The sequence below is a fragment of the Astyanax mexicanus genome, chromosome 1, assembly GCF_023375975.1.
Source record: "Astyanax mexicanus isolate ESR-SI-001 chromosome 1, AstMex3_surface, whole genome shotgun sequence".
In the NCBI taxonomy this organism is placed as follows: domain Eukaryota; kingdom Metazoa; phylum Chordata; class Actinopteri; order Characiformes; family Acestrorhamphidae; genus Astyanax; species Astyanax mexicanus.
In genome coordinates, this window is record NC_064408.1 from 124,453,478 (window position 1) to 124,470,453 (window position 16,976).

The window sequence follows — 16,976 nt, forward strand, 5'->3', positions numbered from 1 at the left end:
TAACCTGATTTCTGCTTTTTGGGCCACATGATGTCTCTAACCCCCAGGTCATTAAATCTAGGCTCACTGACGGTACACCTGTAGCCGGGCCGCTGTCGGGCAGACTAAACCATTTTGCTCCTCCAGGAGGGGACCCCCAGAATGTCCAATATGTTGAGGGGACTGTGACTAAAGTTCATTCTCTCAGTTGATGTTATCAATATATTTGATAGATGAATTAATAAATAGTTAATTGGAGGACCCAATTCAATAATAAAAATATCACAAAAAATAAATAAATAAATCAGGATTTTTATGGGCCCCTCTCACTCGCCCTTGGTAGTCAGGTCCACTTTCCCTCCCACTACCTCGCCCATGCATATAAAACCCGACCAACTTCGCTTAAAAAAATAAATGGTGATCCAACCGCTGCCACCAATGTAACAGAGTGGTGTTACTTGGAGGTTTTAATAAAGGACAAAACGAGAAAATAGTACAAAGTAGTCCACTTTACTCCACTCCAACCGACCCCCCCCCAACAGTAGAAAAAACTCCCATGCTCGCAGGCTCTCTCTCTCTCTCTCTCTCTCTCTCTCTCTCAGCAACGCTACCCCAGAATTAAGGCAACCCCAGAGGACCAAAAGCATTGGTAGTTTTTCCCACAACATAATAAAGTCTGCTACACTAGTCTACAAACTAGCTTTGGATATTTGAAGTAACATCGAAGCACTGTCGAAGTCGCTCTGGATAAGGGCATCAGCTAAATACCATAAATGTAAATGTAAATGTACATGGATGCATCTAAACATCAGGAATTAAATCAGCAGCTGTTTTTATTCCAGACTTTCAAGTATCAATTGGTAGGAGGTTGTCTGATTCTGTGTCAGTAGAAACGATATGTATGAGATATGGATGAAGTAGTTCCAGTTGAGTCTCCACAGCAATAAAGTGCCAGTACAGTATTAAGCATGTAGAATGAAGCGCAGTGCAGTATTGTGTGTAAGACCTGTGCAAATTAAGTTAATATAATAATATAATATAATTTTATTATTGTTGTTATTTTTAATAATAATAATCAATAACAATAATATTTTAAATATAATATTTATTTATTGTTACATCACCATTTGTACTTAAGTGCAGCTCAAAGTTCTTTACAGACCACTTCATAACTAAAAAGGTAAACATTTTTTTACAGTAAAATGATGTTAAAATTTGTCCACTGCATATAATTAATAATAGTAATAATAATAATAATAATAATAATAATAATAATAATAGCTAAAGGAACAGAACCATATATTTTTTTTAAGAACGCTGTCACTTCATTTAACAATTACTTTTTTTGTGTGTCTAGCTCACTGCCTGTGTATTTCAAAAAATATCTGTGAAACAGACTATTCATGAGTCTACAGAAAAAAAAAGTTTTATCTTGAGTGTTCTTATTTTTATGTTTGAGTTCTATTTACAGTGGACCAAATTGGATCTGCCACTGTTTGCTTTTACATTTATCAGGATATACTGAGATGCACTGATCCATGAGCTACATACGTATTGCGTATACTAAAAATGGCTTAAGGTTGATTATGACAACAAAAAGCAGCTGCTTTTTCATGCTGTAATCTGAAGCTACATGAAGTTTGGAGGTGTGTAGTGATCCGCTGACCCCACACTGTTATTGTACTCTGACGGAGCGAGTTGCTTTCGTTCCCAGTCTACTCCACTGTGTTATAATATCACGACTCAAGTTCCTTCTTCTGGTGAAGCAGAAATGAAGTGAAGTGATATTTAGAGAATAGCCTGCCTGAAGAACTTCACCAGCTACAAAAATCCACCCACAACCTCTTTCATCCCACAGCAGAAATATCAGAACCTCCACCCCCAAACTCTGACTGTTACCCAGCCAATCACCAGCCTGCTCTGCAGATCTGTAAACAGGCTGTTATATAACCAGAACCAGCCCAAATCATGTTTTACCCTCCCTGTCTGTACAGATTCATGAATATGCAAACATTCCATAATATTATGAGTTTAATTGGCTGCCAGCAGCGAAAACCTAACAGAGGCCCCGCCCACTCACTGTCTATTGGCTGTGAGAGACAGAGGGGGCTACAGAGACTCGTGAGCAGAGAGGGAGAGAAAACGAAAGTAAGTTGGTCCTCCATTACAGAAGAATGAAGAAAGAGTGACGCAGTTTAGAAAAAAACGATCTAACTTCAACCAACTCGATTCTACAGCGGTTTATTTTCACTGGGTAAGTTCAGAACCAACGAGAATGTAAAATATTGACCTGTAATTTAAACTAATTTAATTTTAAGTTTATTAACTTCAGAGGTCGGATTTCTGTACTGGGCCAAACCTCACAACCGAGTGGACGACGTTAAACATCCATATAATTGTTTGATATTTCATTAAATTTCCAAAAAATAGCAATTATCTAAGGACATCTGAGTTAATCACAGCTGTTTTGAGTATCATTTATCTGTGTTTTATGGCGAATCTGATCAAAATATGTCAACAATTTTACTTCCCAAATTAGCCTTGTTAGCATTGACACAGATTAGCATTGTTAGCATTGCCGCAGATGGGCATATTTTAGTTACACACGACGGAAACGTGCCTACAGGTAGAATTTGGACAGTGCTGTGTGTACGACTGATAAGATGCAATTAGATATTATTTAAATGATCTGATATAAATTCATATTAACTTGACACTGATTTAAAAGAGCATGGTTTAATTTATTTTTAAAAGCTAATCTTAAGTTAGTAACAATTTTTTATTTTATTAAAGTTTCTAAAGCCTGCTAGACTAATTAAAAAAATCAATGTAGTAAATTTATGATCTACAACTTTTTGCCAATGTTTTCCAATCCACCTTAACTTCTGCTTTTACTACTGCTGATAGAGGATGTTGGTAGTAGTGTGATTCTGGATTGAACAGAGGGCTTTTCCAACTTGTAGGGTAATTTTAGTTAAAATCTCCTAGAAAACACAGTACAAGAACATAAATTAAGTGTTTGTCAGATATAGAACTGTTATTTAAAAAATATATCACAAAGATATCACAAAGTGAAAGCCAGAAACAGACCTAAATCAGGGCAGATACAGAACAGTATCGTGTAGACATGTCGAAATGTAGGTGAAAATACTGAAACCTTAACCTAAAATATAAACATAAAGTGAAATTTTTCTAACAAAATAATTGAGTTTGCCTGCATAAGTTTGGGCTTGGCAATATATTGTAAATATCATTATATTCAAAGCTATTCTATACCAGATATTAAAAATGACTGTATTGTAATATTGTAGCTGCTACAAAAGCTGCCTTCAGTTACAACTGCGAGAAAGATTAGATCACAAGAAAATTAGCAGCATGACAGTTTTATTTTACCATTTCAAACAACATAATTCAGTGCGGTTTATTGCAATAGTGGAACGCCAAAAAAGTGTAATTAATAAATAAATATATAAAATAAATGTACAGGTAGATATTTAGTATTTTAATGTACAGCATGCTGTGTCTTTATTTTATAAATACATTCAGATAATGCAACATTATACTTTGTTTTTTTTATTGTGTCATACTGTGTATCACCATTTATTTTGAGCATATTAAGATATGAGATATGAACTCAGCGCTAATTTAAGTTGCTTTCACACCTACTTTATTTGGTCTTTTGGAACTTTTCAGTTTTGTTCAGTCCAAAATAGTGGATGTAAAAGGCGGATGCACTTCCAGAGATGGTGTTCTATTTCAATTCTACTTGGAAAATCATAATTAAAGATGAGATCATTTTTGTTATTCTGGAAAAATTAAAAAAGGAAATATATTTATGAAAACAGGGTAAAAACGTTATTTCTGTAAAAGGTGTGGTCATATGTAGTATCACTGTTTTACCAGCAGGGGGTGCAAACGGACCTTGGAGCAATGTGATTTAAAAAAAAAGACATATATATATATATAGTATTCCAACAGTTTTGCATTATTCTTACTTATAATGTTACTTAAACCTGACCATATTTAAATTGCTGTAAATCTATTCACAGGGATCTGCATGTTCACTGAAGTGCCTCCATGATGGAGCCTCAAAACTCCAATGATGGAGGAGGATCCTCTGATCCAAAGTGAGTAACTTCAATACACCAATAGTTAGTAGGAATATATGAAAAAAAGCTGAACAGCCTAATAGTCTAATGTACTTCAATATTCTGCTGTGCTTTTTGCTAATCTCCTGGTAATCTAATTATCTTTATGATTATTTTATCTACACCCAAGGGCAGAGGCATTTAAGCAAAAAAATCACTTCTTGGTTTGTGTTCTGATTTTAGCACTCAGTACTGTCCCACATGTTGTGGATCATGTTATAAAGTTTAATTTTCTTTAGTTTGTTTAATGTTAGCAGGATGGAAATCAAGAGGTCTGTTTCTCCAGTGACCAGCTGTTTGTCCATGAAGAGTGAAGACTGGTCCTGTAACTTGGCTTCACAACAACAGGATGACAGTTTTGGACAAATATATAATCCAGGGTAGGTAACTGTGATGAATTAATATCTCTTCTTGAAGAAAAGAGACACAATCGATTTATTTTAGCTTGCTTCTTGCTGTATCATTAATACACATTAAAGGGCATTATTTATCGATTCCGGAAGGTTAGCTACAATGAGTGGTTTGTAAACTTCTTAATGATGTTGTGTACAATACATATGGCAACACTAAAGTATCTGGAGATGGACTTAGGGAGATATCTTTACGGTAGTTATGGTTCTCAGATACTCTGGCTGTTCTCTGCTCTTATTTTTGTTCTAAATGGTCAGTGTAGTACACAGACAACATGACAGAGTCAACGTTCTTACATTTAACTGTTCTTTTACATATTTCTTCAGCCAATGTGACTCATCACAGAAAAAAAAAACATTGCTTGATTGCTATACTACAATGGTTAGTCTATTTACAGAGTGCGGAATAATAGCAAATTATTATTTTTCTGCTTTTTTTATTTTCTGATGTTACTACAGTGATGAAAATATATTTGGCTGTGATTGTATGATATATATGCTTTTGTTTTACAAGTGGTGTTTCAACATATCTGTTGTTTATTTAAAACCTTCCTGTTTTCAAGACCTTTCTGTTTATTAAAGCTCAGAGTTTCCTAATTCTCTCAGAAAGATCTGGAAACAGCGTGCTAAACTTAAAATATTGTTTTCATATCTCCTTATTTTGTTGTTCAGACTGCAGAAATCCAGAGGAGAACCTCCAGAACCCAGCTGTGTATCTATGAAGAGTCACGGCTCGATAATTAACCCTCCTGACTTGAGTAATGGAGCAGAACCCAGCTGTGTATCTATGAAGAGTCACGGCTCGATAATTAACCCTCCTGACTTGAGTAATGGAGCAGAACCTCCAGAACCCAGCTGGGTATCTATCAAGAGTCACGGCTCAATAATTAACCCTCCTGACTTGAGTAATGGAGCAGAACCTCCAGAACCCAGCTGGGTATCTATCAAGAGTCACGGCTCAATAATTAACCCTCCTGACTTGAGTAAAGGAGTAGAACCTCCAGAACCCAGCTGTGTGTCTATCAAGAGTTACGGCTCAATAATTAACCCTCCTGACTTGAGTAAAGGAGCAGAACCTCCAGAACCCAGCTGGGTATCTATGAAGAGTCACGGCTCAATAATTAACCCTCCTGACTTGAGTAATGTTGGAATATTAAAAAGGTAAGATTTGATTAAGTCACCCTCTCCTTAAGACACTGTACAGAGCAGAAGTGATAAAGTATTTTCCATTTCACTGTTTAGTACAACCATATGGAGATAGACGAAAGCTAGCAAATACATGAGAAAACTAAGTATTTTATAGAGTGCATTGGCTATTCCCACATTAATCAATCAGCCTAAATCTTCTGTTTTGCACAGTAAACTTTTAAGTAGTATTTGTGATTAACAATTTCTAAAGTAATCTTTTGTTTGTGTGGTTACTGATTAGATACTGTTGTTGAATGACATGATCATGATTAGGGTTAGAGATCTCAGTTTTGTGGACTTGCCCTTTACACATTGATTTTCTCCTGATCCTTGAGTGGTTTAAATATATTTTGGTGTAGAGCGATAAATATGCAAATTCTTTTAGTCTTTCTTTGGGGGAAATTATTTTTACACATTCTCTGTTCCACAAAGAATCAACCTTTCTTCGATACTGCTTTTATACCAAATAATTTCCCCATCATTATTATTATTACTAGCTAGAAATTAAATTGACCAAAATAATATTAAATATCTTGTGTTTAATGTAATGTTTATGCGGTTTATATCAGAATTCTGCTGACCTTTCCAGTTATCATTCTCTGTTTTAGATAATTATTCTTAATGAGTTTGATATTTTATTATGTGTGACTGATGCAGGAGCATTAACAAAATCAGAAAAACAGACACATTCTTTACAGGCACATTATTATGTCATGCTAAATTATGACTTCTAAATAATATGGTTATATCACACTATTCCTCAAATTTACTGACCTGACACTTCAGTATTTTGTTTCTCTTCACAGGGGAAAGAGTAATCTACTGCAGGATCAGTCGAAGTTTGGATTGTGTGAGCAGATTCTTACAGATCCAGTCTCTATCACCTGTGGACACAGTTTCTGCAGACTGTGCATCAACAGATACTGGGATGAAACTGGTCTGACTGGAGATTTCATCTGTCCCTCCTGCAGAAAGAGATCTAAAACACCTCCTGCTATACATCCACATACAGAGGAGTCTATAAAGCAACTAGAGGATGATGTTCTTCACAGTGTCATACAGAAACACAAAACCTGTATGAAGAACAGGTACGAGAGCTTATTTGAGGGAATCAAAACACAAGAGAACAGAACCCTCCTGAACAGGATTTACACACAGCTCTACATCATAGAGGGAGAGAGTGAAGGGGTTAATGAAGAACATGAGGTTATAAAGATCGAGAAGACTTCAAACAAATACTTACAGGAAACTCCAATCAACTGCGTAGACATCTTTCGACCTGTAAAAGATCCTGAAGAAGAAATGGAAGGAGTGAACAATACAGCTGTGATCGTTAATGGTGTCAGACAAAACGAAAAGAAAGAAGATAAAGGACCAAAAGAGCTTAGAACTGTTCTGACTAAAGGCATCGCTGGTATTGGAAAAACAGTCTCCGTACAGAAGTTCATTCTGGACTGGGCAGAGGGAACAGCCAATCAGGATGTTGATTTCATGTTTGTGCTTCCATTCCGAGAGCTGAACCTGATTAAAGACGAGCAGTTCAGTCTTTACACACTTCTCTGCACTTTTCATCCTGAGCTCAAAGACCTGGACTCTAGGATTTGTGATGGGCGCAAAGTTGTTTTCATCTTTGATGGTCTGGATGAAAGCAGAATTCCACTGAATTTTCCAGAGTGTATAAAAGTGTCTGACATCACCGCTACATCATCAGTGGGTGTGTTAATGACAAACCTTCTCAAAGGAGAGTTACTGCCCTCTGCTCACATCTGGATTACCTCCCGACCAGCAGCAGCCAATCAGATTCCTCCTCAGTACATCAACCGTATGACAGAAATTCAGGGGTTTAATGACCCACAGAAGGAGGAGTACTTCAGGAAGAGAATCAGTGACCAAGACCAAGCCCAGAAAATCATCTTCCACATTAAGACAGCGAGGAGTCTCCACATCATGTGCCACATTCCCGTCTTCTGCTGGATCTCAGCCACTGTGCTGCAGCGAATCATGAAACAAAGTAATACAGAAATCCCTAAAACTCTGACTGAGATGTACTCCCACTTTCTGATCACTCAGATCAACATGAAGAATGAGAAGTATGAAGAGCACTTAAACTGTGATCCAGTGGAATTGCTGGAATCAAACAGAGCCATGCTTCTGAAACTGGCAGAACTGGCTTTTAAGCAGCTGATGAAGGGGAACGTGATGTTCTATGAAGAGGACCTGAGAGAGTGCGGTATTGATCTCACAGAGGCCTCAGTGTATTCTGGGATCTGCACGGAGATCTTTAGGGAGGAATTTGTGCTTTATCAAAGGAAGGTCTACAGCTTTGTACATCTGAGCTTTCAGGAGTTCCTGGCTGCTTTCTATGTGTTTCACTGCTACCTGAGCAAGGACGTGAAAACATTGAGAGTTTTTCGAATTGTCCCACTGCATGACCTCCTGATAGGAGCTGTAAGCAAAGCCTCAGAAAGTCCAAATGGACATCTGGACCTTTTCCTCCGTTTCCTGCTGGGCATCTCTCTGGATTCCAGTCAGAAGATCCTACAGGGCCTCCTGATCCACACAGAGAGCACCTCACAGAGCATCAACAAAACAGTGACATACATCAAAGACCTAATCTCAACAGAAGATCTTAATACTGACAGATCTATAAACCTGTTCCTCTGTCTGACTGAAATGAATGACCAGGATTTACCCAGAGAGATTCAGAAATATATAAATTCAGACAAAAGCTCAAAAAAGGAACTGTCTGTTCTAGAGTGTATAGCTCACATGCTGCAGACCTCAGAGGAGGTGCTGGAAGAGCTGGATCTGAAGAAATACAGCACATCAAGAGATGCCTATATGAAACTGTTTCCAGCTGTGAACAACTGCAGAAAGGCTCTGTGAGTATCTAAATATATGTAATGACTGTTAAAGTTCTAGCAAAAATGACTGAACACGATCAGTAGTGGGGCTCTATATAGTGTGTTAGCTACAACTAGACTGTACACGTTTCATGACTGCTGCTGAGAAAGGTGTTTGTGTTTCGCTGGCCTGTTACTCCAGTGCAAGACCTAGCTTGTGCAAGACTTCCATATCTTGGTAGTTCATACTGCACATGTTATGCTAGAGGCTGTGGGCTTAATAATGCTCAGTAGTAACAAACAAAATACAGCATTTGTCTAGTAGTTAGTTGTGGGATCAATAACATTGCATTTTAATCAAAGGCATGCAGACTGCTTCTACAAACGAAAGAATGGGTCTATCTAAGGAGCTCAGTGAACTCCAGCACTGTGGTACCTTGATAGGATGCAGCACCTGTATAACTAGTTCAGTCGTTAAATTTCCTCACAACTAAATATTCCACAGTCAATTGTTAGTAATATTATACCACAGTGGAAGGGACCTGGAATGACAGCAACTCGCTCTGTCAGTGTACAATAACAAAGCGGGGTCAGTGGGTGCTGAGGAGCATAGTGCAAAGAGGAGCCAACTTTCTGCAGACGCTAAACCACTACAGACTTCCAAACTTCAGATTAACTTCAGATTAGCTCAAGAACAAATGGAAAATGGGTTTCCATGGCCAGCAACAGCTCCATCCAAGCCCTACATCATCAATCACAGGGCAGGTGAGCAAACGTTTTTGGCAATATCATGTAGGTAGCTACAAAATTACCATAAAAAGATAACTGAGCGTTCTCACCCTTCCTTCTCCTCACAACGCCTCTTGGAGCAGACAACGCTGCTGCAATAGAGTCTCTCACGTTCTCATACACACCGGCAGGTCCACGTGGCTTCCCAGCGCGCTGCAGCAGACACAGGGCAAACACTAACATGAACAGAAAGCCGCTCCGTTTCCCACAGACAGCAACTTGTTCGGAACTGACTCAGAATAGAAACTTAACTTTGTGGAAGGGTGAGTCGAATCCACACCCTTCCCCCAGCAAACACAGCCTCACCGATTCACCTTCTCGATCAGTGATTCAACCAGCGGCCACTCGACTCCTTCGAATCCCAGTTCAGTCAGCGCGAGTCATTCTCAGTCAGCGCGAGTCATTCCCAGTCAGCGCGAGTCATTCCCAGTCAGCGCTCCGCTCCGCTTCTCCACTGCCGCGTGTTTGGTGAGAGCTAGTGATGGGTCTAATGACCCTGAAACCTCGACACATGCGCCGAGCTGTCAAGGCGAAACCCTGTGTTTCGGTGCGCGTATCAAGTTAAGGAAAACCACGTGACCGATACACTTCCTGTATCGTTTGGTAGCGATGGGTCTGACGACACTGGAACCTCAGCGCATGCACAGAGCAAACAAGGCGATCCCCTGTGTCAGACCGCGTATCATTTTAAGGAAAACCACGTGACCGATGCATTTCCTCGCGCAGTTGCTTGCAATGACTTTCTTAGTCCAGCAGATGTCGCCATTAAGTGATACAGCAACACAGTTTCAACACAGTGTCGATACAGTTTGGGAAATGTGCCATACACCCAATGAGGTTTCATCTGCCCATCACTAGTGAGAGCCCTCAACCGCGTCCGCATGCGGCGTCCCTGGTAGTGATGGGTCTGACGACCCTGAAACCTCGACACATGCGCCGAGCTGTCAAGGCGAAACCCCGTGTCTGTGCGCGTATCAAGTTAAGGAAAACCATGTGACCGATACACTTCCTGTATCGTTTGGTAGCGATGGGTCTGACGACACTGAAACTTCAGCGCATGCACCGAGCAAACAAGGCGAGCCCCTATGGTACGCCAAAAGGCCCAAAGCCTGGACCAGACGCCTTTTATCGAAAAGAAGGTTTTACTTCTTTACTTACGTCTGTGTAGGTTTTACGCCGTAATAGACGCCGTATGATTTCAAGACGCCGTAATATACGCCTTATGATTTCACGACGGCGTTAAAAAACGTCGCTAAAAGCACAGAAGATGCCGTTTCCCACAGCGTTTTTCGACCCTTTTGGCGTGCCGTACAGAGCGCCGTCTCAGTGCAATGAGACGGCGTAAAAAGCGGCATTTTAGTGTCTCTCTTGACGCCGTAATAAGCGGCGTAAAAAGCGGCGTTTAATAATAAGATAATGAGCTCCACCTTCCAGTTTTGAAAGCCAATACTTTTAAACTCTGTTCAGCCAATGCTCTTACAGAGAGACTCAGTCTAAAGCAGTTCACTGCAGATCCGAGCTCCTGAACCAGAGCTCTTCAGTTTTTAAATACAAATTTACAATATACCTTCTTTAGACATTCCCGCTGGTGCTCATGCCTTTTATTAGTCTAATATTTATGCTGTTCAATGTATTTTAAATAAAATTAATAGTAGTAGGGACGCCCCTTGTGCATGAATTTTATTAATTAATAGTGTGTTTCTTTTTAGGCTACGTTTGGTAAATGGTAGCTAATAGGGTCATTTTGCTATATTTCAAGAGTTTCTTGGTTTATTAGCTCTTAAATATTTGGCCAGGTACTGTATCAGTATTTATATTATTTGAAGGATCTAAATAACAGGAGTGTTAGTAATCATAAAATGTAAGGAAACGTAAATGTTTATAAGATATACAGTGATAAACTAAAAAACACTTAAAAAAAACCCACCCCGACAGCTGAATATTCAAGGAACGGAGGTGGTGGTAGAGAGAAGGATGGCGGCTAAATTTATACTCCACGAAGAACACTCTTGATCACTGGATAGCTCAACTTACCACTCATTCAATCAATAAACCTTTTTTTTTTCTCACGGGAATACATCATTTCCAGTGTAGCCGAGCATTTACAATTTAAAAGAAAATAGCAAGTAAGAAAATAGAATTAATAAGAATAAATGAAAAAAAAATATATATATAATATATATATATATATATATATATATATATATATATATATATATATATATATATATATATATATATATATATAATCAATGCCAGGCTGCTTTGCCCCTGTTTGTGCAAATAAAAGATTTTTAGGACCACCAGAGACAAAATTATGAAAATATGAAAATTGCAAAAAGCACACAACAACAATGTTAAATTCAAAGGATTTACAGTAAGATTTATAGGCCTTTTTGTAGGGCAAATAAATGACAAGGCTTGATAAGACATCCGCAAACCGTGAATAGGTGTCTATACACAGGAACGTCGCTATAGCCCCTTTTTAGGGATGTTTTGATTGTCTCTCTAATATGTTAAAAATATTCAAATCTTAAAGTATACCACAATTAAAGAATTTTAGTAACGAAATCAATCTCCCCACGCAGCGCGAAAGATCTGATCCACTTTGTCTCGGAGCCGCGTCAAGAAAAATGCATACACGCTCGCAAAATTAAACAGCGCTTTTTTAAGCTAATGATGCAGGCTGTCCAGCATTTAGACTGGAGTGAGTTAGGCTAGCTGTGGTGCTGTTGGTCGGTTTGTGTGTTTATAATAAATACAGTGTATTGTACTGCCTGTATGAGTATCAGCTAATTGATGTTACATAATAATAGAAAATTATGAGATAAGTTGACACTCATAATGTGCGTGGGGCTTGCCAATGAGTTTGGATATTGAATAGATTTTCCAAAGTAAAGAGCCAGATTAATATTTTAATGAAGGTTTCTAAGCGACTGTAAATATAAGTAAATATAATATAATAATAAATAAAAATATAATAAATATGTAACTATGTAAGTCTATGTCTGTAAATAACGTTACTTGTTTCCTTATGGATCTGCTGAAGCATAAAAACTAATATTAATAATATTATGCTTAAACAACAACAAAACAATAATATTCATAGTAAATTAAGAATAATTTACATCTTACAACAATAATAATAATATTATATAATTATAATATATAATTTTATATAATATAATATATATAATATATTATATTTATACTGTATAATTATAATATTATAATAAGAATAAAAATAAGAAGAATCAGCTTCCTAATATAATTTGTAACTAATTTAATAAATTAATAAATTAATTTATTGAAACCCTGATGTTTTTGCAACAATAGGGTTCTTCATGTGTGATATACTGACAAGGTGATGTGATTTCCGTCTGGATAAAAAAAAAGTGGGGAGCTGCACAGCATTTTGCTTTCACCTAAACCTAGAGTTTATTTTTACATTGATACAGCATAAATATTAGACTAATAAAAGGCATGAGCACCAGCGGGAATGTCTATAGATGGTATATTGTTAATTGTGTCTAAAAAACTTTGTCTGAAGAGCTCAGGAGCTCGGAACTGCAGTGAATTGCTTTAGACTGAGTCTCTCTGTAAGAGCATTGGCTGAACAGAGTTTAAATGTACTGGCTTTCAAAACTAGAAGGTGGAGCTCATTATCTTATTATTAAACGCCGCTTTTTACGGCGTCTTATTGCACTGAGACGGCGCTCAGTACGGCGCACCAAAAGGGTCGAAAAACGCCGTGGGAAACGGCGTTTTCTGTGCTTTTAGCGGCGTTTTTAACGCCGTCGTGAAATCATACGGCGTATAATGTGGCGTCTTGAAATCATACGGCGTCTATTACGGCGTAAAACCCACACACTTTTCGATAAAAGGCGTCTGGTCCAGGCGTTTTTGGGCCTTTTGGCGTTCCATAAGCCCCTGTGTCGGACCGTGTATCATTTTAAGGAAAACCACGTGACAGATGCATTTCCTCCAAAATAAAAGTACAATAAATTAAGAGTCACCTTTAAAAACATTAATTTGGCACCCGTGACATCCTCCCCCACCAATGGGTTCTAGTCCCGAGAACCACAGCTCAAGAAGCCCAGTCTCCAAACCTCACTGGTGGTTGACCACAATTTACAAGCTGGGACCGTCTAGCATCTACTTCTGCTTGCTCCTCTAGGCCGTCCTGAAAAACAGGAACCCAACCCCACTGTTCTGTCACCCTCAAATTCTCTTCTATTGGGGGTACCTGAGGGATCTTTGGTGAGTACAAACAAGGGCGTAAAAGGTTACGATGGAGGGTGCGTTCGGGCCCAGACTTCCCCTCTGGTCTCACTACATACAACGGGGCACCCCTAGAAAGCTGCCGCACAATTACATATGGCTGAGACTCCCAACGATCACCCAATTTTCCCTTTGCTCTCCGCCTATTGTCCCATACTAAAACCCGTTCACCTGAAAATAGTGGCGAGTCTCGAGCTGTCCTATCATACAGGCGTTTGTTTTTAGCTGCTGCCTTTGAGGAGTTTTCAGAAGCCTTACCATAAGCATAAGTTAACCGCTCATGATGTGTCTTAACCCACTCCTGTACACTATTCGCCTCATTTTGCCTAGGCACACCCAGGGCCAAGTCAAGGGGTAAACGTGCATGTCTGCCAAACATCAAATACATGAGGGCATAACCTGTGGTACTATGCACAGTGTTATTATAGGCATGTACAAGCGAAGGGAGGTGATCTACCCACCTACTCTGTTGCTCACGCTCCAATGTCCCCAACAAATCTAACAAGGTCTGATTGAATCTCTCACAAACCCCATTACCTTGAGGATGATACACACTAGTGCGACTTTTCCTACACCCATAAAGTGCACAGAGCTCCTTGACTAGATTAGACTCAAAATTAGCCCCTTGATCTGAATGAAATTTCCTGGACAGCCAAAAGGCTGGATGACACAGTTCCACAAAACTCTAGCTGTGGTTAGCGCAGACTGGTCTACAGTAGGCACTGCCCATACAAATTTGGTGAACATATCTGTAATCACAAGTATGTTTTGATAACGATCTGCAGGTCGTCCTAAAGACAGAAAATCCATAGCCACTACATTAAGAGGAGCCTGAGCTGTAAAAGGGACTAAAGGAGCCTTACTTTCCAGTCTAGCCTTACAGAAAACACAACGGGAACATGCCTGAATAAAATCACGTATGTACCTTCCATCCCCACCCAATAAAAATGTCTCCTTAACAGTGACAAGGTTCGTTCTACACCTTGATGCCCTGTCTTATCATGGTAATTCTCCAAAAGAACACTAGTGTGCTGCTGTGGGACCCAAATTTGTGTAATCGTCTCATTTGTCTGAGAATCTTGCACAACCCTACAAATGACCCCATCCTTTACAGTTAACCTATTCCACTGGCTTAGCATCTTCCGTACCTGTCTGGACTGTTGCTTACGTTCAGGAGCTGCCGGCATTTTGCTGCTCTCCCAGTAGCCTTGCACGACTTTGAGATCAGGGTCAGCCCTCTGCAGTTCCCGCCAATGAGCTGGATCCCATCCCCACCCAAAACCAGCATCAGTCAGTTCACCTGGAGCCTGGACCATTTCCACCACGCACTCTGTGGTATCTCTGAGTAGCCAGAGCTGGGGCTGGACTGTCAACACCTGGTGTAGGAAGCCTTGAAAGAACATCAGCATTTACATGGTTACGGCCCGGTCGATACTTAATCCGATAGTCCTAATTAGCCAATTGTGCTGCCCATCTCTGTTCTACAGCCCCCAATTTAGCTGTTTCCAAATGTACCAGAGGGTTATTATCTGTAATCACTACAATTTTGGCACCCCACAGATAGTCTTTACATTTTTCTGTTACAGCCCACTTTAAAGCAAGAAGCTCCAACTTAAATGAACTGTAGTTTGAATCATTTCTTTCAGCTGGATGCAAACTCCTACTAGCATAAGCTATTACCCGCTCTGTACCATCTTGCTGTTGAGCCAACACTGCCCCAAGCCCCTGATTGCTAGCATCAGTATAGACTAGGAATGGCTGAGTAAAATCTGCATAAGCCAAAATTGGTGGTTGGAGAAGCTTCAACTGGCTAAAAGCCTCCTCATATTCAGGAGTCCATTTTACACTAGGCGAACCTCGCCTTTTACAGCGACCTGTACCTCCTAACAAAGCATTTAGAGGTTTAGCAATTTTCGAAAAAACTTTAATAAATCGCCTATAATATCCAACAAATCCCAAAAAGGATCGCACTTGCCTTACAGTTGTTGGTGTGGCCCATTCCTCAACAAAATAAAAGTTCATAAAATAAAAGTACAATAAATTAAAATATTTACCAGATTTTTTCCAAATTATGGAAAATATTAGGATTGTGAATGAATAAAATATCAGACTTGTGCACCCAGATATCAGCCAATGCTGATTTTCTAATAAAATGACAATAATCAACTTGCTGAGAACAAGGCACTGGACTGTTAAATTCATGAGCCTACTTTAAGCCCTGATCTGAATCCTACTGAACATTTTCAGAAGAAGCTGAAACATGCAGTCTGAAGATGGCTCACTTCAAACCAGAAACAGATAGGACAGTTGGGGAGACCTCCAATACATCTGTTTCCATTGCTGAAACCTTACTGAGATACAGAAATCACTTGCTTGTCCCAATAGGTTGTGCAAAAAAATATGAAGTTTACTTAATAATTTTTTTTAATGATGCTGTTGAATCGCAATTCAAAAGCAATGTCTGGTTGGCATAAATTGATTTTCAGTAAACCTTCGTTTTTGGCAGTTTCAGGTAATTAAATTACCATTGTTTTTTTACAGATAGGCAACAACAATTTTTTGTTTCATGCTCATGCTCATGTGTTTCTCACATGACAATAATAAAACAATAATAAAAAATACTCTTGGTTAATTTTTTCAATAAATCTTAGACCATTTACCAGCAACTTGGACATTGTTTTAACTGAACACTGTTTCTCTTCTTGTGCAGACTTGCTGGCTGTGATCTCACCATGAAACACTGTGAAACTATCTGCTGTGCTCTGAAATCAGAAAGCTCCACCCTAAAAGAGCTGGATCTCAGTAACAATGACCTACAGGATTCAGGAGTGGAACTGCTCTCTGCTGGACTGAAGAGTTCACACTGTAAACTGGAGACACTCAGGTCAGTAGCTCCCATTATTTTTTGCTGAATGGTAAACTAGTAAAATAATGGTTTACCAGTTCAAAAAACAGTTTAACAGTGACTTATTATTAATTATTAATATTAGTTATTTCAATCTTGCTCTCTCTCACTCACTCTCTTTCTCTCTCTCTCTCTGTCTCTCACTCTATGTCAGGTCTTTAGTCTGTCTGCTCCTCATGTCTGTGTTATTCTCATGTCTGTTATTCTCACGTGACCCGGCTCCTCTGTGTTTCTCCCCTGGTGTTTTTCCACTCACCTGTGTCCATTTGTAGCTCCGCCCCTCATTAGTCAGTCCCCAGGTGTTACCTGTTCTCTTTCCCGCCTTGTGTGTGTATTTAAGCGTCTCTGTCATTAGTGTTTTGGTCGATCCTTGTGCGTTTATACGTCTCTCACTGCTGTGTTAAATCCTGTCTGTTAGTTAGTCTCCTGTCTC

The 16,976-nt window shown here is 39.1% G+C and overlaps 2 protein-coding genes and 2 long non-coding RNA genes across 16 annotated transcripts in view; 2 read left to right on the forward strand and 2 right to left on the reverse strand.

Moving 5' to 3' along the window:
- LOC125784790 (uncharacterized) overlaps positions 1-16,976 on the reverse strand; it is a 255,427-nt gene that overhangs the window by 113,055 nt on the left and 125,396 nt on the right. The window lies entirely within an intron of this gene.
- LOC125780488 (NACHT, LRR and PYD domains-containing protein 12-like) overlaps positions 1-16,976 on the forward strand; it is a 543,312-nt gene that overhangs the window by 112,981 nt on the left and 413,355 nt on the right. The gene's annotated exons all lie outside the window — the stretch shown is intronic.
- Positions 1,787-16,976, forward strand: part of LOC111197140 (NLR family CARD domain-containing protein 3-like) — an 84,489-nt gene continuing 69,299 nt past the window's right edge. The window contains exon 1 of the mRNA XM_049468406.1: positions 1,787-2,233. The gene's annotated coding sequence lies outside the window, so the exon portion shown is untranslated. The remainder of the gene's footprint in view (positions 2,234-16,976) is intronic.
- LOC125784804 (uncharacterized) lies at positions 5,305-5,684 on the reverse strand. Its single transcript, XR_007427405.1, has 3 exons — positions 5,614-5,684; positions 5,467-5,535; positions 5,305-5,379 (listed from the first exon to the last, which is right to left on the reverse strand). It is a non-coding gene; the product is annotated as an uncharacterized LOC125784804 (long non-coding RNA).